This window comes from Rhinoraja longicauda, chromosome 24 (genome assembly GCF_053455715.1).
Source record: "Rhinoraja longicauda isolate Sanriku21f chromosome 24, sRhiLon1.1, whole genome shotgun sequence".
Lineage (NCBI taxonomy): Eukaryota > Metazoa > Chordata > Chondrichthyes > Rajiformes > Arhynchobatidae > Rhinoraja > Rhinoraja longicauda.
The window spans coordinates 8,049,632-8,073,628 of NC_135976.1; the positions used below are offsets into that span (position 1 = coordinate 8,049,632).

Here is a 23,997-nt window from a genome sequence, read left to right on the forward strand (position 1 = left end):
GTATGTAGGTTAATTGGCTAGGTAAAGGTAAAAATTGTCCCTAGTGGGTGTAGGATAGTGTTAATGTGCGGGGATCGCTGGGCGGCACGGACTTGGTGGGCCGAAAAGGCCTGTTTCCGGCTGTATATATATGATATGATATGATATGATATGATATGATCTGTCATGGTCAAATTTCCTCACCAGAAATCTTGTACTGCTTGTATGTCCCTGGCTGTCTGTGTACAGGATTCCATTGTCCATGGTAAAGACTACAGCAGACAGGGGTAGATGCAGGGAGTTCAGTATTCCTGTGAAGTGGCATGTGAATGTGCCTTTGTAGCTGTGGGTATTACTGTGCCAGTTGAAGAAGGTAATCTGGGCGGCACAGTGATGCAGCGGTAGAGTTGCTGGCTCACAGTGCCAGAGACCCGGGTTCAATCCTGACTAAAGATGTGTAGGAAAAAAAACTGCAGATGCTGGTTTAAATCGAAGGTAGACTCAAAATGCTGGAGTAACTCAGCATCTCACGAGAGAAGGAATGGGTGACGTTTCGGGTCGAGACCCTTCTACGTCACCCATTCCTTCTCTCCTGAGATGCTGCCTGACCCACTGAGTTACACCAGCATTTTGTGTCTACCCTGACTGCAGATGATGTCTTTACAGAGTTTCTACTTTCTCCCCGTGACCGCAGGGCTTTTCTCTCGGTGCTCCTGTGTCCTCCTACACTCCAAAGACGTGCAGGTTTGTAGGTTAATTGAGTTTGGTTAAATTGGCCCTAGTGTGTAGTAAAGTGCTAGTGTATGTGGTGATCGTTGGTCGGCGTGGACTTGGTGGGTCGAAGGGGCTTGTGCTCTATCTCTCCTCTAAAAGTAAAGCCTAATCAATTTTTTTCTGCTACCCTGTAGGATTCTCTGCTGCATAATAAAGACAATAGACTTTCTTGGTATCACAAAATGCTGGAGTAACTCAGCGGGTCAGGCAGCATCTCAGGAGAGAAGGAATGGGTGACGTTTCGGGTCGAGACCCTTCTTCAGGCTGAAGCAGGGTCTCGACCTGAAACGTCACCCACTCCTTCTCTCCTGAGATGCTGCCTGACCCGTTAAGTTACTCCAGCATTTTGTGATACCTTCAATTTGTACCAGCATCTGCAGTTATTTTCCTATCATCATATCATATATATACAGCCGGAAACAGGCCTTTTCGGCCCACCAAGTCCGTGCCGCCCAGCGATCCCCGTACATTAACACTATCCTACACCCACTAGGGACAATTTTTACATTTACCCAGCCAATTAACCTACATACCTGTACGTCTTTGGAGTGTGGGAGGAAACCGAAAATCTCGGAGAAAACCCACGCAGGTCACGGGGAGAACGTACAAACTCCTTACAGTGCAGCACCCGTAGTCAGGATCGAACCTGAGTCTCCGGCGCTGCATTCGCTGTAAAGCAGCTGCTGCCTTGTACCTGTGCTGGAAATAGGTTGATAAGTCTATGCCTAATTGCTCTTGCTCTGAACATAGGAACCCTTAACCGGGCATAAACTAATGTCTCCATTCTAAAGCCAACTATAATCGACAGGAGTTTAAAAAAATTCTGAAAGGAAATTTCATTATGCTATTAGTTCTCAACGTAAAGGCTAACATTACTGAGTGTGAATAATTGGGTATTTCTGCTAAGTAAATAATAGTTGCAATCTGATATGAGTACTAAATATATTTGGATGATTGTGTTTCTGTAGAATCACGTATTCTTTTGATATAGAAAATAGACAATGGACAATAGGTGCAGGAGTAGGACATTCGGCCCTTCGAGCCAGCACCACCATTCAATGTGATCATGGCTGATCATTCTCAGTACCCCGTTCCTGCCTTCTCCCATATAACTTCCATTAAAGTAATCTCTAATTTCCGTGATGAGTTGGCGCTGGTGGTTTGCATGAATTGTGCACGTTATGACTCTGTGATAAGCACCATTCAATCATTTATTAATGACATTCAAATATTACTAAAGTCAGTTTTTGACCATATATAGCTATTGACTAATTTTTTAAAAGGGCAGAAATGTTGGAATTTCTCAGCTGGTCGGGCAACTTCTGTGACAATGTCATCAACACTGGAAAATTGAATCTAACTGTAAGCTGAGTATAACTAGGGTTCATATTCAAAGAATCATTTTCCACCATCTCGTTGCCGATGGCCCTAATAGTACACTTTGCTTTTCAGGATTATGATGGAACAGTTGCCTTCACCTTGCTAGAACATTCCTCAACCCCCCTCATAATGTGATCATCTCTTTACACAGCACACTTGTTTTCTTTTTACCTCCTCAGAATAGGATGGAGTGGGATCAGCATATAATTGTGAAGACAAAATCACATTTAACAAAGTTTTTTTGTGTTCTTTGAGGAGATAGCTTGTGGAATAGATAATGGAACCAATGTATGTGGTGTGTTTGGACCGGGAAATCTTCTGCCCTCTGTTATCAGGGTTTGAATGGCACATCCATAAGCTCAGGTACTATGTCTATCCCATTGTGGGCATTGGAGTTAGTGTATGGAATTGTTGCGTTATACTGCTGAAATCTATATTCTGCACTCTGTATCTTCCCCTTTGCTCTACCTATTGTACTTCAGTTTTACTTGATTTGTATTCATGGATAATATTATCTGTACCTCTATACACATGACAATAATAAAACTAAATCCAGTGAGTCTTTGGAAATTTGTATGCAAAGGTGCTTCAGAGGCTCATTCACTTGGTATATTCAAGAAAGATCATTAGGTATTAAAGGGATATGATGCTGGTGCCGAAAGTTGATAATATCAAAGAGATAAAGTTAAAGACTGTGGTTTGGGTGAATGGTGGGGTAGGTATCGAAACATATAGGATTATTAAGGGGTTGGACATGTTAGAGGCAGGAAACATGTTCCCAATGTTGGGGGAATCCAGAACCAGGGGCCACACTTTAAGAATAAGGGGTAGGCCATTTAGAACAGAGATGAGGAAAAACTTTTTCAGTCAGAGAGTTGTAAATCTGTGGAATTCTCTGCCTCAGAAGGCAGTGGAGGCCAAGTCTCTGAATGCATTCAAGAGAGAACTAGATAGAGCTCTTAAGGATAGCGGAGTCAGGGGGTATGGGGAGAAGGCAGGAACGGGGTACTGATTGAGAATGATCAGCCATGATCACATTGAATGGTGGTGCTGGCTCGAAGGGCCGAATGGCCTACTCCTGCACCTATTGTCTATTGTCTATTGTCTATTGTATATGGAGCAAATGGCCTTTTATGTTCTAGTACATGCTGCTTCCCAGAAGGTGGTAAGGGTTTGGAATTAGCCACCTGAAAGGATGTAAAAGCAGAAAACCTCACAAGATTTGAAGATCGCTAGGAAGTGTGCATGGATAGCCGTGACCTGCGTGTCATGGATCGAGTGTTGGAAAGATGGGATACGAATGGGTAACTTATTTTAACTAACTTAGACACAATGGGCCCATTAGCCTCTGGTGTTGTAAATTTTCTGATTATCACTGATGATCATTTCTTAGAGTTTTTTTTCAAATGTTTAAATGTTTGATAGGTAATTATTCTAAAAAGACAGTTGAATATGTTTAAATCAATTATCGTGAAAATAAATCATCTAAAGTCAGCACTGAGCGTGAATTTAAAGCTGTTCCCCTGGTATTGTGTTCTGCCGTGTTGCCTCCCGAGTGTGCCTTGTGAGGCATCAACCAACATGCTTTCTTTTAAATTTGTATTTTCTTCTGCGGTGGCACGGCAAGAATCATGTTCACTTCTTTGCTTGTTATTGGGTGCACATCAAGCTTCAGTTTCATTATCAGTAAAAGAAAATCTGCCGCACTGTGGGTGTAAATAATACATCTGCCATAGAACCACCAATGGTGGAAAGAAATTATTTGCAAAGCGCTATTGCCCAAGAACTAGTGATTGATTGGTAATATTTTGATCGGGGAGAGGGGAGGGGGAGGGGGAGGGGGGTCACTGGATTAGTTGTTGCTCTCAGGTGGAAGTGGAGGCCTGTGGTGATTTTCTCTTGAGGCTTGTCACGGGACGAGGCCATGTATGAAATCTTGGCTCGCTCTGTGTATGAGCATTGGCTGCATTTTATGTTCCAATCACTTTGCAACCCACTTTCATGATGAAGTAGTTCACATGATAAAAAAAATCAAAGCTTCAAGGTTACCCAGCAGGACCTGTGCTGGAGAGATCAGCAGCTCAAATGTATTTGTAAATGAATCCATGCACCCAGTGTTGCCGTGACTCATCAATTACTCTTGAACTCTTCATCCTGGTCATTTATTTTTAACTTTGATTTAACATCATTGCTTTAATCATTTCAAAAAATACAAGATCTGCATTAGTTAAGCCACGTTGGGTAACTTATCCTGGCTAATAATTTGATAGTATTGCATTATCTCACAAAACATGCTGCCTGTATGCAGGCTGTGATTTGGCTGCTCCTTTAGAATTGAGCTTTCCTTTTTTTTTGAGTGTGGGAAATGAAAAGGTGCCCGTGTCAATTAAAGATTGGGCACTCAGAACTCAAAATTGATTGCTTTTTTTAAATATAAGCAAAAAAACAAGTGCCGAAGGAACTCGGTGTAGAGTCTCTGTAGAGGAAATGTGTAGGGGGGAACTGCAGATGCTGTTTTAAACCGAAGATAGACACAAAACACTGGAGTAATTCAACAGGTCACTTAATCGCACAGGTAACACATCTCATCATTCTTCTGCCACCTATGCAAGAATTGTGCAATAATCTAATTCCCCTCTTCCTTTCCACAATCTCTCCTTTTCAGTGTTACTTTTCCCAAATTTGTCGCACTATCCTCTTGTACAGCCCATCATGGCCTGTGTTGTACAGCCCATCATGGTCTGTGTTGTACAGCCCATCATGGTCTGTGTTGTACAGCTCACCATGGTCTGTGTTGTACAGCTCGCCCATGGTCTGTGTTGTACAGCCCATGGTCTGTGTTGTATAACCCATGGTCTGTGTTGTATAGCCCATGGTCTGTGTTGTACAGCCCATGGTCTGTGTTGTACAACCCATGGTCTGTGTTGTATAACCCATGGTCTGTGTTGTACAGCCCATGGTCTGTGTTGTACAACCCATGGTCTGTGTTGTATAGCCCATGGTCTGTGTTGTATAACCCATGGTCTGTGTTGTATAACCCATGGTCTGTGTTGTACAGCCCATGGTCTGTGTTGTACAACCCATGGTCTGTGTTGTACAGCCCATGGTCTGTGTTGTATAACCCATGGTCTGTGTTGTATAGCCCATGGTCTGTGTTGTACAGCCCATCATGGTCTGTGTTGTATAGCCCATGGTCTGTGTTGTACAGCCCATGGTCTGTGTTGTATAGCCCATGGTCTGTGTTGTACAGCCCATCATAGTCTGTGTTGTACAGCCCATCATGGTCTGTGTTGTACAGTCCATCATAGTCTATTATACAGCCCCTCATGGTCTGTGTTGTACAGCCCATCATGGTATGTGTTGTACAGTCCATCATAGTCTATTGTACAGCCCATGGTCTGTGTTGTACAGTCCATCATGGTCTGTGTTGTACAGCCCATCATGGTCTGTGCTGTACAGCCCATCATGGTCTGTGTTGTACAGTCCATCATGGTCTGTGCTGTACAGCCCATCATGGTCTGTGTTGTACAGTCCTTCATGGTCTCAAACGTCTCAACATTATTTGTCCTTGCAACTAATGTTCACGTTTCTGTCTAGGCACCTGGGGTTGACTCCACATAGTCACTAGAAGAACATACAAACTCCACGGAGAAAGCACTGGAAGTCAGATTGGGCACAGATTGCTGGAGCTGAGGCAGATATAATAATGGGGACTTGGATGGGGTGGATTTGTTAAATATGTTCAGGAATGGTTCTCATTCGATATGTAGATGACCCGTTCTAGAACAAGGGCAAAACTCTATCTCCTCTTAGGAAATAAGGCAGGGTCTCGACCCGAAACGTCGCCCATTCCTTCTCTCCTGAGATGCTGCCTGACCTGCTGAGTAACTCCAGCATTTTGTGAATAAAGGCAGGGTAAATGATTGAAGCAGTAGTGCGGGAGCATTTTGTGACCAGTGAAGATAATTCGCTTTGTTTTTAAATAGTTACAATATGGAATAGGGTAGGACTGGTTCAGATGCCGAAACCCATAATTGGGGCAACCCCAAGGGTAGTGAGGTTGGCGTTTGGCCAGCTTGTCTTTACTGGACTCTGTAAATGGTTTATTTCTTCAAGTCAAATTCACTGGTAACGTGTGGAAATGTTATCTAACCTTTCACATGGTGCAGAACTAGTTGTCAGTCAAACCAAACAAAGCCAAACTCCCCATTCACCAAGTCCACTTGGGGCCTCACATCAGGTCAACATTATTTATTTCACTGGAAAACTAGAGTACATAGTCCTTTGTTATCCAGCTTCTGAATGGTTCGGCCATAGTTTGTGTACTGACGTAATGGGGGCATTGGATTTTGCCTCTGGAACTGGTGCACTAAAAAATGCTGAGATCTATATGCTGCACCTCTATATGCTGAGATCTATATGCTGCACCTTTCCTCTTGTCCTACAGATTGCACTTGATTATGGGTTGATATTATTTATTTACTGTACTATCTGACTTGATTGGATTGCTTGCAAAAAAAACCTAGCACTGTACCTCTGTACACATGACAATAATAAACCCAAACTAAAAGATGTAATAATAGATTTCAAAAGGAAATCAGCTTTATACCCAAGACAAGATGATGGAGGTGGCTCATGGAGCTGCTGCCTCACATTTCCAATGTCTCGGGATCAATCCTGGCTGGTGCTATCCATGTGAAGTTTACATGTTCTCCCAGGTGCACTGGTTTAGCTCCCACACCCCACTGTAAATTGAACACACTAAATTTCTGTTGGTGGGTAGATGAATGATTGAATCTGATGGAAAACCGAGATGAGTGTAAATAGATGCTTGATGGCTGGCGGGGAACAAGTGGACTAAAAGGCCTGTCTGAAGAAGGGTCTCGACCCGAAATGTCAACTATTCCTATTTGCTAGAGATGCTGTCTGACCCGCCAGTTACTCCAGCTTTTCGTGTCTATCTTCAGACCCAAGGGCCTATTGCCTATTAAAGCTGTATAACACTGAGGATGTAAAAGGGCCACAAATGGAGGTAGATTAAGTGAGTGGGTAAAATATGATAACTGGAGATTAATTTAGTTTAGAGATACAGCGTGGAAACAGGCCCTTCGGCCCACCAAGCCCACACCAACCATTCACCAACCATGTGCTAGTTCTATGTTATCTCACTGTAACATCCTAGGGGTAATTTACAGAATCCAATTAACCTGCACGCCTTTGCAATGCGGGAGGAAACAGGAGCGCCCGGAGAAAGCTCATGCAGTAACTGGGAGAACGTACAAACTCTGCAGAGACCATACCCGCAGTCAGGATCATACCCGTGTCCCGGGCGCTGTAAGTAAGCATCTCGACTGCTTGGAGTATAATGTCATAAAATGTGAAATTGGTTATTTTAGCAGGAAAAATTAAAATCATTGCTTAAACGACGAGGAACAATCTTGCAGAGATTTGAGATGTAGAGGGATCTAGGTGTCCTAGTTCTCGATTTGCAAAAGACTTGTATGATGATGCAACTGCTAATTAAGAAAGCTAACAGAATGTTACTGCTAATTGGTTGAGAAATTGAATACAAAATAGGGAGATTATGCTTCAGTTGGCAAGATGACATCTGGCGTAATAGACAATAGACAATAGGTGTAGGAGGAGGCCATTCAGCCCTTCGAGCCATCACCGCCATTCAATGTGATCATGGCTGATCATTCTCAATCAGTACCCCGTTCCTGCCTGCTCCCCATACCCCCTGACTCCGCTATCCTTCAGAGCTCTATCCAGTTCTCTCTTGAATGCATTCAGAGACTTGGCCTCCACTGCCTTCTGAGGCAGAGAATTCCACAGATTTACAACTCTCTGACTGAAAAAGTTTTTCCTCATCTCAGTTCTAAATGGCCTACCCCTTATTCTTAAACTGTGGCCCCTTGTTCTGGACTCCCCCAACATTGGGAACATGTTTCCTGCCTCTAATGTGTCCAACCCCTTAATAATCTTATACATTTCGATAAGATCCCCTCTCATCCTTCTAAATTCCAGTGTATACAAGCCTAGTCGCTCCAGTCTTTCAACATATGACAGTCCCGCCATTCCGGGAATTAACCTAGTAAACCTACGCTGCACGCCCTCAATAGCAAGAATATCCTTCCTCAAATTTGGAGACCAAAACTGCACATAGTACTCCAGGTGTGGTCTCACTAGGGCCCTGTACAACTGCAGAAGGACCTCTTTGCTCCTATACTCAACTCCTCTTGTTATGAAGGCCAACATTCCATTGGCTTTCTTCACTGCCTGCTGTACCTGCATGCTTCCTTTCAGTGACTGATGCACTAGGACACCCAGATCTCGTTGTACGTCCCCTTTTCCTAAATGGACACCATTCAGATAATACTCTGCCTTCCTATTCTTACCACCAAAGTGGATAACCTCACACTTATCCACATTAAACTGCATCTGCCATGCATTCGCCCATTCACACAACCTGTCCAAGTCACCCTGCAACCTCATAGCATCTCCCTCACAGTAATGTGTACAGTATCTGTCTCCGTGTTCAAGGAAGGAAGTTAACAAGGAAGGAACTGCAGATGCTGGTTTACACCGAGGATAGACAAAAAATGCTGGAGTAACTCAGCGGGACAGGCTGCATGTCTGGAGAGAAGGAATAGGTGACAGAGAAAGGTGCTGGCTCGAAGGGCCGAATGGCCTACTCCTGCACCTATTATCTATTGTCTATTGTCTCAACCTGAAACGTCACCCATTCCATCTCTCCAGAGATGCTGCCTGTCCCACTGAGTTACTCCAGCATTTTGTGTCTATCTTAGAAGGAAGTTAACACGCTGGATGTGGTTCAGAGAATATTTTCTCGACTAATATGTAGAATATGCAGATTGTCTTATGAAGAACACTTTTTATAGATTGAGGGGCCTAGTAGCCTAATTTTGAGGATCGACCCGGGTTGAAACTTGATTACAGGTGCTGTCTGTGAGGAGTTTGTACCTTCTCCCTGTGACCATGTGGGTTTTCTCCAGCTGCTCCAGGTTCCTCCCACATGCCAAACACATGCAAGTTTGTAGATTTTTTTCAAGATATCTATTTTTTAAGCTGTTTTTTATGTAGAATATGACTGGGCCAACATCCCCTTTAGTCACTACTAATCTCCCAAGGCTATTTTGTTTGGTTGCCAAGTATTGATTTGTATGCTTATAAACCTGTACTACTCTACACTTATTTGGTCAGTTCATATGCAACATGGCAATGGGGACTAATAAACAATTAACTTGACATGGGTTTAATTGGGAGCAAAAGAAAAAGTATAAGGCATATATTCAAGCTCTCTCGAAATGTAGTTGCAGTTTTAATCGTAGCAAAATGATGCTTAATGCGTTTGGCTGCCAGGCAAGACTGAATAAAATCCATCCCATCTTCCAGTCATTTTTACATTTTTGTTTGTTTCCATTGTGCAGTGTTTATGTTTTATTATAACTATTTTCCAATGCTATCATATCTATGGGTTCTATAATGTGCGTAGTTGCAACCTGCAAACTCCCCTGTACAACTTTGTTTTAGTGTTAGGTAGCGGTAGGAAATAATTATAAGGTTGGGTTATTGTGTGCAGTTCTAGATTCCCCATTACAGCAAGGGTGAGGAAGGTTCGGAGAGGTTGCTGAAGAGGTTTACCAGGATGCTGCTGCTTCAGAGGGTATTAGCAAGAAGGAAAGGTTGGACGAAAATTGAATTGTCTTCTCTGAAATGTCACTGGCTGAGTGGATACCTGCTGGAAGTTTGTAAAATTATGAGAGGCACAGAAAGGGCAGATAGTCAGAATTTTTGTCCCAATGTGGAAATGTCAAATACTAGAGGGCATAGCATAGCTACAAGATCAAAAAGAGGTTTATAAAGGAGATATGCAAGTTTCCTTTTACATGAAGGGAGGTACCTGGTACAAGCGGTCAGAACTAGTGGTGGTGGATGTAGATACGAAAGGCTTTTAGACAGGCACAAATTAGCAAAGAAAGGTGGGATATAGATCGTGTTCGGGCAGGAGAAAATTAGTTTAATTTGACAATGTGTTCAGCACAGACATTTTGGGGCATTGCAGTACCTGCACTGTACTGTTCCGGGTTCTAAGAAAAATGTCAACTAATGGCAAACATTTATATATTTTGTTTCTCAGGAATGAACATATACTTCATGGTGTTATGCACAGAGTGTATAAAAAATTATATAATGCAAATCTGTAGAACTTCACACCTTCAAAATGGATGCCATGTGTTGGATTTCTCTCCAGATGAACCTATAATGTAAGAACCTATAATGTCATTTTACACCATCTGCAGTTCCTGGTATCGCTGTAATTTTCTTTGCTTGTTTGGGAAAGAATTCTACAGTAGGAATGCAGCATTTCAGTGCCGAATATCTAAAGTTTCAACTACAAGAACAAAGGATAAAAATAATGTTTGTGTGCAGTTATTTCCAAGTAGCCCAACTAAATATTTAACATTATTCCCTTTGATAGGATGTTTGCGAATAATTAAGTGCCCAAGGGATATACTATCCATTCTAAGTTTATGTAACTCTTATTCATAGTTTTTCAAAGAGCTACATTTTGATGGGGGTTCATTTTGTATCAAAGTGGCTGGCTACTGCCTCTTGGAAAAATGAGTGGAGCGTAGATGTGTAAGTTAAACACATGTCATTTATTTCACGGGTTTGTTTGCAAAAAGGATGATTTATCCTTTGTGAACTGTTGAATTTCGCTTTTTTTTTTAGATTTAGAGATACAGCGCAGAAACAGGCTCTTCGGCCCACCGGGTCCGCGCCGCCCAGCGATCCCCGCACACTAACACTATCCTACTAGGGATCATTTTTACATTTGCCCTGCCAATTAACCTGCAAACCTATACGTCTTTGGAGTGTGGGAGGAAACCGAAGATCTCGGAGAAAACCCACGCAGGTCACGGGGAGAACGTACAAACTCCGTACAGTACAGCGCCCGTAGTCAGGATCGAACCTGAATCGACGGCGCTGCATTCGCTGTAAGGCAGCAACTCTACCGCTGCGCCACCGTGGCGCCCTTGAGGATTGATGAGGATTTTGTTATCTGATTCACTTTTAGTGATTCCAATATACTGCTATGCACTAGTTGCTGAGAACATTTGCAACTGGTTCATCTCATTTACATTGGTGTTGGTATTTGCTTGTTGGGATATGATTATTGTTTTGAGGTTCCCTCAAGTCACCATTTCACTGTTGTATTCATTCCTGTTCAGTCAACTGAAAGGAGGTGAGCTTGAAATAGTATGTCGACAGGAGACTCTTCATGGATCACTGACTTGAACGCAACATTTAAATATGTCTGGATTGATTTTTCCGGTGCATCAGTTTTGATTTTGGATGATGCTCAAATTGCATTTCTTAACTGCAGATATCTAAAGCACCATCTTTGCCACTGGTGTAGAGCATGTACCAATACTTGGGCGTTCAGGTGGTTCAGGTCATCTTGCGGTGCGCGGATTCAGATGTGTTAAGATTTTTGATTGTTAATATCGAAGAATATTTTCAGGTAGTCACTACATTTCTGGTCTCCATGCAACAGCTTTGGCTGGTTAATGGTGAGAAGTTAGAAGATAGAGACCCTCCTTCTCGACCTGAAATGTCTCCCATTCCTTTTCTCCAGAGATGCTGCCTGCCCCGCTGAGTTCCTCCAGCTTTTTGTGTCTATCTTCAGTTTAAACCAACATCTGCAGTTCCTTTCTACATATTTAATAAATCAGTTTGTCTATCTTTAGCAGACAAATTCATTGTAGTCGGTGATACTCAATTTATATTAAATGCAATTTGTAAATATAGGCTATTCAGATATATCCTTTCTGGTGGGGGGGGGGGGGGTAGATGTGAGGGGAGAGGGGGAGAAAGATGATCTATTTTGAGAGTCTATTTTTTTTCTGACAAAAATGACAGCCTTTCAAGTTGAAATGTAGCTATCATATCATTGTTTTAATTGAGCAGTATTTCTTCATATAAATAAATATTTCAGTCAAAGGCATTTTCTTATTAAGGATGATGATTTGATGTTGTGCTAAACAATGTCAGTGAGGCCTGAACCCATGGAGCCAATTTACTTTATGCTGGCATTATCATTTTCATAAAATTGATTTATGTGCTGCCCTTTCATTTCATTCCTTCTCCATTCTTTTGGTCAGGAATTTGATCAATATATATTAATCATCTTTCCCCTGTTACCCTCTTCTCTCGCCCTCTCCTCACCCCCCCCCCCCCCCCCCCACCTACTTCTTTAATGCAGCCTGCATTTTTCAGACGTTTCAGCATCTTAAACTCGGTAGAATTGTAATGCCACAATTACTGTGTTTCTTGTGGATTTTCAACTATTTCTGAAATCACCAAAACTATAGCAATTTGAGACATATTTCAAAGAACCGATCTCTGATTAACAATATGTGCGTGTGTGTCATATTGATTCTATTTTGTGAGTGAGATAGCTTTCAATTCAATGCAGTCAATTGAGAATGAAATGTTCTCTGGGATGCTGTGTTAAATCCAATCCATGACTCGCAGAACCACAAGAGCCATCTGATAAAATGTTGCTTTAATTTGTTATTCTATATCTTGCACTTCCAGCAATGTGGCACTTCAATACTGAACTAGTGAGCATTAAATACATGCAAAGGGCGAGACAAAAGTTACCAGCTCAATCACACGAAGATCGTGGTATCATTTTATTTTCTTTCTGCACTTTGCTAATGTCTTCAGGTACTCTGTAGACCAACATGCCATGTAAAGCTGAGCCATAACTTTTTGAGCTGCATTTGGTCTGAAGAAGGGTCTCGACTTGAAATGTCACCCATTCCTTCTCTCCAAAGATGCTGCCTGTCCTGTTGAGTTACTCCAGCTTTTTGTGTCCAGAGGACTATCTTCAGAGGACTGGGAGAAATTTAGAACTCAAGAGAGGAGGATAAACGGGTTAATTAAGAGGGGGAACTGAAGGGAATCCACATTAGTCAGAAAATGGTGTTAGGTAAACTGTTGGGACTGAAGGCAGATACATCCCCAGGGCCTAATGGTCTGCATCCCAGAGTAGTCAAGGAGGTGGCCCTAGAAATCGTGAATGCATTGGTGATCATTTTCCAATGTTCTCTCGACTCTGGATCAGTTTCTGTGGACTGGAAGGTAGCCAATGTAACCCCACTTTTTAAGAAAGGAGAGAGAGAGAGAGAGAGAGAAAAAATGAGGAATTATAGACCAGTTAGACTTACATCGGTAGTGGGGAAGATGCTGGAGTCGATTATTAAAGATGTTAGAGCAGCTCATTTTGAAAGCAGTGATGGGATCGGTCAGTCAGCATGGATTTATGAAGGGGAAATCATGCTTGTCTAATCTTTTGGAATTTCTTGAGGATGTAACAAGTAGAATGGATAAGGGAGAGCCAATGGATGTGGTGTATCTGGACTTTCAAAAAGCCTTTGACAAGGCCCCACCCAAGAGATTAGTGTGCAAAATTAGAGCACACGGTATTGGGGGTAGGTTATGGACATGGATAGTGAACTGGTTGGCAGACAGAAAGCGAAGAGTAGGAATCAACAGGTCCTTTTCAGAATGGCAGGCAGTGACTAGTGGGATACTGCAAGACTTGATGCTGGGACCCCAGTTGTTTACAATATATATTAACGATTTAGACGAGGGAATTAAATGTAACATCTCTAAGTTTGCGACACAAAGCTGGGTGGCAGTGTGAGCTGTGATGAGGATGCTATGAGGCTGCAGGGTGGGTTGGATAGGTTGGGTGTGGGCAGATGCATGGCAAATGCAGTATAATGTGGATAAATGTGAAGTTATCCACTTTGGTGGCAAGAACAGGAAGGCAGATTATTATCTGAATGGTGTCAGATTAGGAGAAGGGGAGGTGCAACGAGACCTGGGTGTGCTTGTACAATAGTCACTGAAGGTACAGCAAGCAGTGAAAAAAGCTAATGGCATGTTGGGCTTCATTGCAAGAGGATTTGAGTTTAGGAGCAAGGAGGTCTTACTGCAATTGTACAGGGCCCTGGTGAGACCGCACTGGAGTATTGTGTGCAATTTTGGTCTCCTAATTTGAGGAAGGACATTATTGCTATTGAGGGAGTGCAGCGTAGGTTCACCAGGTTAATTCCCGGGATGGCGGCACTGACATATGATGAAAGAATGGCTCGACTGGGCTTGTATTCACTGGAATTTAGAAGGATGAGGGAATCTTATAGAAGCATATAAAATTCCTAGAGGATTGGACAGGGTAGATGCAGGAAAAATGTTCCTGATGTTGGGGGAGTCCAGAATCAGGAGTCACAGTTTAAGAATAAGGGGAAGGCCATTTAGGACCGAGATGAGGAAATTATTTTTTCATCCAGAGAGTTGTGAATCTGTGGAATTCTCTGCCACAGGAAGCAGTGGAGGCCAATTCACTGGATGTTTTCAAGAGAGAGCCAGATTTTGGGATAAAACAGGAATGGGGTACTGATTTTGGATGATTAGCCATGATCATATTGAGTGGCGGTGCTGGCTCGAAGGGCCGAAAGGCCTACTCCTGCATATATTTTCTATGTTTCTATGGTTTAAACCAGCATCTGCAGTTCCTTCTTACACATTTGATTGCATTTGGTTGTCTGCAGATTTTTTAAATGTTAAACATCTTTGCAAGGAGTATGTTCTTCTCTTAGATTTAGATTTTTTTTTAGATTTAGATTTAGAGATACAGCGCGGAAACAGGCCCTTCGGCCCACCGAGTCCACGCCGCCCAGCGATCCCCGCACATTAACACTATCCTACACACACTAAGGACAATTTTTACATTTACCCAGTCAATTAACCAACAAACCTGTACGTCTTTGGAGTGTGGGAGGAAACCGAAGATCTCGGAGAAAACCCACGCAGGTCACGGGGAGAACGTACAAACTCCGTACAGACGACGCCCGTAGTCAGGATCGAACCTGAGTCTCCGGCGCTGCATTCGCTGTAAGGCTGCAACTCTACCGCTGCACCACCGTGACCGCCCACTCTGATTACTTTGAATATGTCTCATATTATGGTGGCATAAATTGTTTATGGACCAAGGAACTTGGTGCAGTGAGAATTGCATGTTGAGGAATTAAACCTGTTCTACTGGGTGTGTTCCTTTATTTTGGATGTTCATTCTGCAAAACCGAACTCCAGGATGGTATTTAATCGCCCAGAAAAATAGATGGGTGTTTTTTAAAATTATAACTACAAGCATAAAGTACAGAGAAGCCTCCCCATAATTGGATCAATTCTGTCCTTCCACAGAAACCTCCAGCTCAGTGGCACATCAGCACATCAGAGTTGTACTTCAGACTATATATTGTGATTTTATTTTTGGACAAAATGATGAATACAGATGAATGCATGAATGTAGCAGTGCTATATCTGCAGTGGGCATACGAGCAACTACTTGAAAGAAAATATTAAGTGAAAGCAATCTTTCCTGCATGTAGCTGCTCTTTTAATCTTTGCAGCTACGTATTCTGCTCTATCCATCTCAAGATTTCAATGTAAATCTGTTTAAATGGCCCTTAAACATTGCTAGGGGTTGTTGAAATGGGACGACTGTCAATTTGATTCTAAAAGCTGGGGGTCACGCATGCACATTAACAAAACGAATCCCCTTTGGTGTTCGTGGCTTGGGTCTATCCATAAGCTTTTTGTTGCACTAAAAGCAAATGAATAAAACTCAAGAACATTTGTCTCTGGTTTTACTGGGGACTTGATCAGTCTTAAACAGTTTCAAAGCTGGAGCCAGCATGCACGAGGGAACTATGTTATACATTTAGCGCATAGAATACAGGCTCTGTAGTACTGTGACTTAGGTTGGGTAAAATCTTTGATCCATATTGTTCACTTGGGGGCTAAGTACTGTACACTCAATTTGACTTTGAGCTTACAGTGGTAGCTCAAATACTACTGCAAAGAAGACAGTTTGTTACATACAAGTATCACTCAAAAGATGATAATCCAGATCACATAATACAATGTATTCAAAGCAGGGATTATTTTCAACAGTTGTGGAGAAGGATAATTCACTGAAATTGCTCACATCTTGAGTGAACGCTTCAGAGACGCTGAGCACAGCTTGCAGTGAAGAGTTCGGTGAAGAGTTGACCAGTTATTTGATGTACAGTTTGATAAGCCCAAGCTATCATGAATTCATTCAATGTAAATCATTCAGCAATTGCATAACAATGGCAGCGTCGGGTACCTTATCGAATAGGTTTGCATCACGTTATATGAATCTTATGTATTGTTCCAGTCACTGTTCTTTATTGAGTTTACTGGCTTCAATAAACGGAACCACAAAATGTGTTCTTCACTAAATCAGATTCAGTAGACAAGGAAGCATCAGGTTGTGGCGTAGCCCGTCTTATTATATCATATCATATCATATCATATATATACAGCCGGAAACAGGCCTTTTCGGCCCTCCAAGTCCGTGCCGCCCAGTGATCCCCGTACATTAACACTATCCTACACCCACTAGGGACAATTTTTACATTTACCCAGCCAATTAACCTACATACCTGTACGTCTTTGGAGTGTGGGAGGAAACCGAAGATCTCGGAGAAAACCCACGCAGGTCACGGGGAGAACGTACAAACTCCTTACAGTGCAGCACCCGTAGTCAGGATCGAACCTGAGTCTCCGGCGCTGCATTCGCTGTAAAGCAGCAACTCTACCGCTGCGCTACCGTGCCGCCCATTACGACGATTATCCTGAGCCCTGAAATCATGTTGTTCCTTCTACCTCACTCATTTGGAACAAAGAGCACCACCAAGACGTGTCTTCATCAAATCTAAATGTGTTGTGACTCCTCAGCACATCAGTATTCCATCATGTATGCGGAATGTTCCAGAAATGAAATGAGAAATATCCCACTTTGTTCCCATTTCATCTCCTTGCCTATCGTTCACAGTCTGAACCATTTGCAGCTGGGCGGTATGAAGCTGGGTGCATTTATTTATCTCCATCCCCTCTGCAGAATTTTGGGAAACTCGCCCGGAAATTTCCTGATTATGTCCATCACAGGAAATTCTGAAAGACTGTGTACAACTTTAAAATCATCACCTTGAGCTATTGAAGTAGCCATTGGAATTGTTTTCCATTTGAATGTACTTCTGTTATGATTTTTTTACCTCAATCTTTGTGGCCTGGACCATATTTATGTTTGTTTAGATCAGTTTAGTTTATTTTTGTCATCTGTGCTGAGGTTCAGTAAAAAGCTATCCAGTCAACAAAAAGTCTGTACATGAGTACAACCAAGCCGTCCACAGTGTACAGGTACAGGATAATGAGCATAACATTTAGTGCAAGATAAAGTCTGATTAAAGATAGTTCAAAGGTGATTCTGTGCTGTATGACTCAAATTAGGGTGGGTTTTGGAGATCGATACTTCCATTCCGTATCAGTGGATGTATTAGTGAAGTTGGAGAACTAAGAACCATATTAACCAGAATAGTTGTACGTAGTCCCGCTCCCGGTAGGCCCGACTCGCCCCCACAGGCCTCCCAGCAGGCCGCAGTGGCAGACACCTCCCAGGTACCGGGCCGGCAAAGCCTGCCTGGCCCACTAGAGCCTCCCTGTGGCGATGGAGCCTTGGCGGCAGGGGTGAAGACTCGCGGGTCGGTGGGAGTCTCGCGGGTCGACCCGCAGTCGATGAGGGCTTGGGGGAACCACCGTGAGGGGTGGAGGGGGAAGAACAATGGAGGACTCAGTGTGGGGTGATTGCTGGAAGGAGGGGAAGGGGGAGGGGGAAGAACAATGGAGGACTCAGTGTGGGGTGACTGCTGGGAGGAGGGGAAGGGCGAGGGGGGAAGAACAAAGGAAGAGCTGGCGGGGGTACTTTGTAACTTTGTCAGCGCCCTTTATGTGGCGACTATTTGCATACCTAGGGTATGCAAGCAAATAATTTCACCGTGACTTGTCACACGTGACAGTAAAGTATTCCATTCCATTCCTTTCCACAAAAGCACTTAGGTGGTTACAGTTTGCTAATCCAGGCCGTCAGATAACAGAGTTCGCTCCAGAAACCAGTCGAAGAGAGAAACGGAAGCTTTTGTTATTTTGCATAATTCAGGGCTACTCTGCTTCTTGTTGGTACTGGTGCTATTTGTTTACTGCAATGCACAGAAGCATGTATTTAAACCGCACTTTGTAAAGGAAGTAACACGTGACACTGAGAAACCTGTGTGTTTTATCATTTATCTGGAGGTGCTAAGCACAGTACAGGTACGGTGAGAAGTCAGTGAATTAAATCACTGTTAAATGCTGCATTGCACCGATAGAAGAAATGTACTGGAATATCAAGTCGAAGTGAAATTGCTCATTGATAAACACATTGAATTTTCTAATTAACTAGCAAGAACCAGAGACAGGGAGTGGTTGTAATTTAAGATCAGAGTAATTAGACCTTAATCAGTGCATGCAGCGTGAAACAGGCCCTTCAGCCCATCGTGTCCAAGTTGACTATTGAGCATCCATTTACACCGATCTCATTTTATTTTCCCCACCCTGTGTTCAACTGTTCCCAGATTCTACCCCTCACTCAAAGGCAATTTACAGTAGCTACCGACCAGCATTCCCTCGTGATGTGGGAGGGAGTTGGAGCATCAGGAGGAACCCATTCAGTCACAGGGAGAACAAGCAAACTCCACAGGGAACATAGGAGGTCTTGAAGAATGTTTTTAAACATTAATCCATTGAGGTGTCATGTCAATAGACAATAGACAATATGTGCAGGAGTAGGCCATTCGGCCCTTCGAGCCAGCACCACCATTCAATGTGATCATGGCTGATCATTCTCAATCAGTACCCTGTTCCTGCCTTCTCCCCATACTCCCTGACTCCGCTATCCTTAAGAGCTCTATCTAGCTCTCTCTTGAATGCATTCAGAGAATTGGCATTCTCCTCTGAGGCAGAGAATTCCACAGATTTACAACTCTCTGACTGAAAAAGTTTTTCCTCATCTCCGTTCTAAATGGCCTACCCCTTATTCTTGAACTGTGGCCCCTGGTTCTGGACTCCCCCAACATTGGGAACATGTTTCCTGCCTCTAACGCGTCCAACCCCTTAATAATCTTATATGTTTCGATAAGATCCCCTCTCATCCTTCTAAATTCCAGTGTCATCAGAGATTCAGCTCTTATTCACAGAATGAATTCCAGTCAAAAGCTGAACCTGCCTCTCCATTCAGTTTGGCAAATGAGCAACATGAGCTGCTTTCATTGGATCCATTCCAGCAGCAATAGGCCCAGCACACAACATGGAGAGAGTCCCTCACCTCTTCTGACTTTTGAAAAGAATATTTTGTAGTTTAGTTTAGAAATACAGCACGGAAACGGGGCCCTTCAGCCCACCAGGTCCGCACCGACCATTACCATTAACCTGGACACAATATGGACAACTTACATTTATACCAAGTCTATTAACCTACAAACCTGCAGGTCTTTGGAGTGTGGGAGGAAATCGAAGATCTTGGAGAAAACCCACGGGAAGAACGTACAAACTCCGTACAGACGGTACACGTAGTCAGGATCGAACCTGAGTGCTGGTGCTGTAAGCATGTAAGGCTGCTCTCTACCGCTGCACCACTGTGCCACCCGTATTCTGCCCACTTTCTTCCTGCTGTCGAACATGTCTGGCATGCTGCCGAATCATAGTCTAATCGGAGCAGTAGTCCAAATGCACACATGGTTTTCCCGTGTTTTCTGGGGTCAATTTAGGCCACTGGTAAAACTTCTTAAATCCCTGCTGGTGATTTAACCGGTATTGATAAAATGGATACAATGCAAGAAACAGCCACGGCTGGTATTAGTGATGTTCTGCTGTGAGTTAATCACAAAATTGGGCACCCATCCACATAGTTCAATATACGGGGACATCATCCCCTGATTGTCCACTGGCCACTTTTTCTGCATTGATTCCAGTGCTCGTTTGTTTGCACTAAATTTAGTTTACTTTAGTTTAGTTTGGAGATACAGCCTTTAGAGAAATATCGAAAGAAAATAAAGTGCCTTTCACAGCCTTGGGATGCCACAAAGTGCGTGGTGGACAGAAGAATATGTTTGAGTTGTCACTGCCATAATGTAGGAAACACAAAGTCAGTTGCCATTCGTCAATAACAAAATACTCTATGACGTTAGAGTTGATTGAGAGATAAATATTGGTCAGGGGACCAGGAATAACTTGTCTGCTCTCTGCAAATAAATGCATCAATGGTTATATTCTTTCCGAGTACACCACTGCACAACCCTACAAAACTCCAGATCATCAAACACCCAAAGGTTAGTGACGGAGTTTATGTCAGTTGCACTAAATGGGCTGGAGAGATACTTTATATAGTGGAACCTTTGAAAAATGTCTCGTTAGAAAACTGTTCAGGGTTCTGAAAGGCTTAGTGTACTCGCCATTCATTTTGCGTTGCTTGGCTTCTAGTTAATAGATAAATAATCTACTTCCTCGGTCTGCAGCTGCCTTGCCTCTTTGCCCAGCATACAGGCAATGCAGCTGAAGATTCACAAAGAGGAACACTATTACTGCAATCTTTGCAAACTGCACAATGCCGGTCCTGCCTCTAGTTTTGGACCTTGCGTCCCACTTCATTGTCAACAAATGCGTTTGGGATTGTGAGCTGAGCAATTGCTGCCACAGAATAAAAGGGATATTTGGCTTGGCTTGAAATGAAATTGAGCTAGGATTTTCCTAAAAGCTTCATTCACCAGAGTTCGTTGGTGGAATATTATTTCCTATTTTTTTCTTTTTGACTCTCGCTGCCTTTTTCCCTCCAACCATTTTTTAATTTCCCCAGCACTGCCATTGGTACCGTGCTTCAGTTAATGTCAGTTCCACTGTAAGAAGGAAGAGTTTTCTGTGCTGCGCAGAGTATAGGAAGATGGTTGCTGCCAGCAGCTCACCACCTGACTCCGTTTCCCCCGTTATGCAGCGTGTGTGGGGCTGGTGAAAAGACAACAGTTTCGTAAGATCTTTGGAAACGTGAGTGTTCACTGCTGTAACAAATGTGGGTGAATCAGGTCACAGCATCTTCAACTTGTTTTTCAAAGTACTTATCTTTAGTGTCAGAATACACTGTTAGAATGAGGCCCAATGCAAATTGGAGGAACAACACCTCATATTTTGCTTGGGCAGCTTACAACCCAGCAGTATGATTATTGATTTCTCTAACTTCAAGTAACCCTTGCTCTCCGTCACTTCCCCATCCTAGTTCTCCGACTAGTTTCACTGTCCTCCCGATTAAATATTATTGATTATATGCCTCGTTGTCACCTTCCCCTCAGCTAACAATGTACATTTCTACATTTCCTTGATCATCACCCCTTTTGATCTGTGTTTTCACGCCTTACCTTTCCATGTCTCAGTCTCCCTCACCCCTGACTCTCAGTCTGAAGAAGGGTCCTCAACCCGAAACGTCAACCATTCCTTCTCTCCAGAGATGTTGCCTGTCCCGCTGAATTACTCCAGTATTTTGTGCCTTTCTTTAGTTTATTGTCACGTATACTGAGGTACAGTGAAGAGCTTCTTTGTGGCATGCTATCCAGTCAGCGCAAAGGCTGCGTGTGATTACAATCAAGCTTATTGCTATTCCGAGACTCCACAGATTCCTTGCTGAAGGTTTGAGTGATAGTTATTTTTAAGACGTGGCAGCAAATGTGTGGTCGGCTTCTGCAAAGATAAACGGGAAGTTGAGGTGTAACGCTTCGCTAGAATGCCTGAAATAACGATGCACTTCCCCTTCCAGATGCTAACAAATATTTTGTGATTCCTTTGCGTTACATATTTGCGGTGTATTTTTTTAAATTTCTTTCCCAACAGGCGTTCGTTGATCCTTCAATTTTTCCCTTTTCTTTTCTGTTTCTGGCCTTCATATGGAAAAAAAAAGAGTAATAGGTTGTTTCTGTTGCACTTGGGTTCATAGTGCAGCTACATTGCAAGATCCCGTACCAAAATTCACGGATGTACATTCTGCCACATGTTTACCCCCCCCTCCCCCCCCCCCCCCCCCTCCCCCCCCCCCCCCCCCCATCCCAGTCCAAGTCAGTCTCCAGGCTGAAAACTTTCAGTGAGGAAACATCAGCACTGATCATTATTTCCCATTGTTGATGCTCAGTTTGTGTATACAAATGAAACGACATTCTCAAATGCAGTGTGAAACTACTCTTGGTCGTTTTATCAAACTACTAATTAAACAGGAATATTATGGTTTTAGAAACACTGATGCATTGATTATGTTACGAGGTCCCTTTAAATGGCAGCCAATTATTCCTATTTATGTCAGGCACTATCTTTATTAATTCACAAATTCCATGTCTTGTTTCCTGTTGGCAGTTTCCATATTGTTGGGCTAATTGTTGGATTATAACCTGGCAGTGGTTCTTGTCCATCCGCTCAGGACAGTGGACACCACTGGCTCCTTTAGAACAAAATGAACGTTGATGGAGGACTTAGCAGTGTGACGTTTAAGGCTGGTACCTTGATATTCAGTGTACTTTGTGAGTGAAAAGCCTGGATGGAGTGGATGCGGAGAGGATGTTTCCACTAGTGGGAGAGTCTAGGATGAGAGGGCACAGCCTCAGAATAAAAGGACACACTTTCACAAAGGAGATGAGGAGGAATTTATTTCGTCAGAGGATGGTGAATCTGTGGAATTAATTGCCACAGAAGGCTGTGGAGGTCGTCATTGGGTATTTTTAAGGTGGATATTGACAGATGTTTGATTAGTAAGGGTGTCAAGCATTATGAGGAGAAGAGAGGGAAAGATTGATCCATGATAGAATCATAGCCTTGATTTGAATGACGGAGTAGACTTGATGGGCCGAATAGCCTAAGTTTGCTCCTTTGAACTTATGAACTATGAATTAGGAAACCCAACTCTCACAACTTGAAGCAGAACCTAGTCAAGTCCCAGCTATTGAGACTCAATGTGTTTATTCAAGAAGGGCCAGTACAATTTAATTCAACTTGAACCTGAGGACTTAGAATTGTTTTGATTCCCAACCCTGGTTCTGGTGGCAAGGTCCGTGTTCAGTCAGAGTTGCCCTGCACCTAAGGGGAAAATGCAGGTCTGATTTTGGGAGAGGTCCACAGATGAAGGAGGGGTAATGGTGGAGGTAGGAGGAGAGTAAAGGTTATGGTGATTGGGTAAGGAAGGACGGAGGAGGCTTCGAGTGAAACGAAACTCCATTAGATTTCAATTTAACAATAGATCTTTAATCTAACTGCAGAAAAAGCAAAGTATCCATTATTGTTCTTCCCAGGCTACCTGGCTTAGAAAGAACAAGCCAGAAATTGATCCATGTAATGTCTTGATTATTTTTGTGTTCTTGTTCTATGCCTGTATGAAACTTTGCGAGTCTTCAAGGTACAACAGAAGTCTTTATTACAGTAACTCAATGCTGGCAGCAAGACAACTAAAATGGCTGCAACCCCACAATCTGACATTGTGTACAACGCACACTCCACACTGTGTACAGCCAAGATAACTATGTACAAAACATCTCCCTTTGTCCTGTGCAGCGCCACCTGCTGCACGGGAGGAGCAACAGGTCCTCCCACTCCACACAGTCCATCAAACATCACAACTATGTCACCCAGAAAACCTGCAGGACAATAATTTAACTGGAATGGGCTATATATTGATGCTATGACTTAAAAAGTAAGTGAAATTTATGTTTAAGGAATGAGTTGTAGCTACCTGGTGAAACAATAAACATATGCGCTTCCATTAACCTTGACATAATAATGAGAGATGAGAATTAATCTCGGAGTGTAAGAAAATAAATGCAGATAGATGCTGGTACAAAT

At 42.9% G+C, this 23,997-nt stretch overlaps 1 protein-coding gene across 6 annotated transcripts in view; it reads left to right on the forward strand.

Annotated features, from left to right (window-relative positions):
• Window positions 1-23,997, forward strand: part of pacsin1b (protein kinase C and casein kinase substrate in neurons 1b) — a 211,311-nt gene that overhangs the window by 72,947 nt on the left and 114,367 nt on the right. Inside the window, exon 1 of one of the 6 annotated variants that reach the window (XM_078420608.1) lies at window positions 20,447-20,462. The exons of 4 other annotated variants lie outside the window; for them this stretch is intronic. The gene's annotated coding sequence lies outside the window, so the exon portion shown is untranslated. Of the gene's footprint in view, window positions 1-20,446; window positions 20,463-20,914; window positions 21,172-23,997 lie in introns of those variants that run through there. One more of the 6 variants, XM_078420605.1, reaches the window with a different exon arrangement.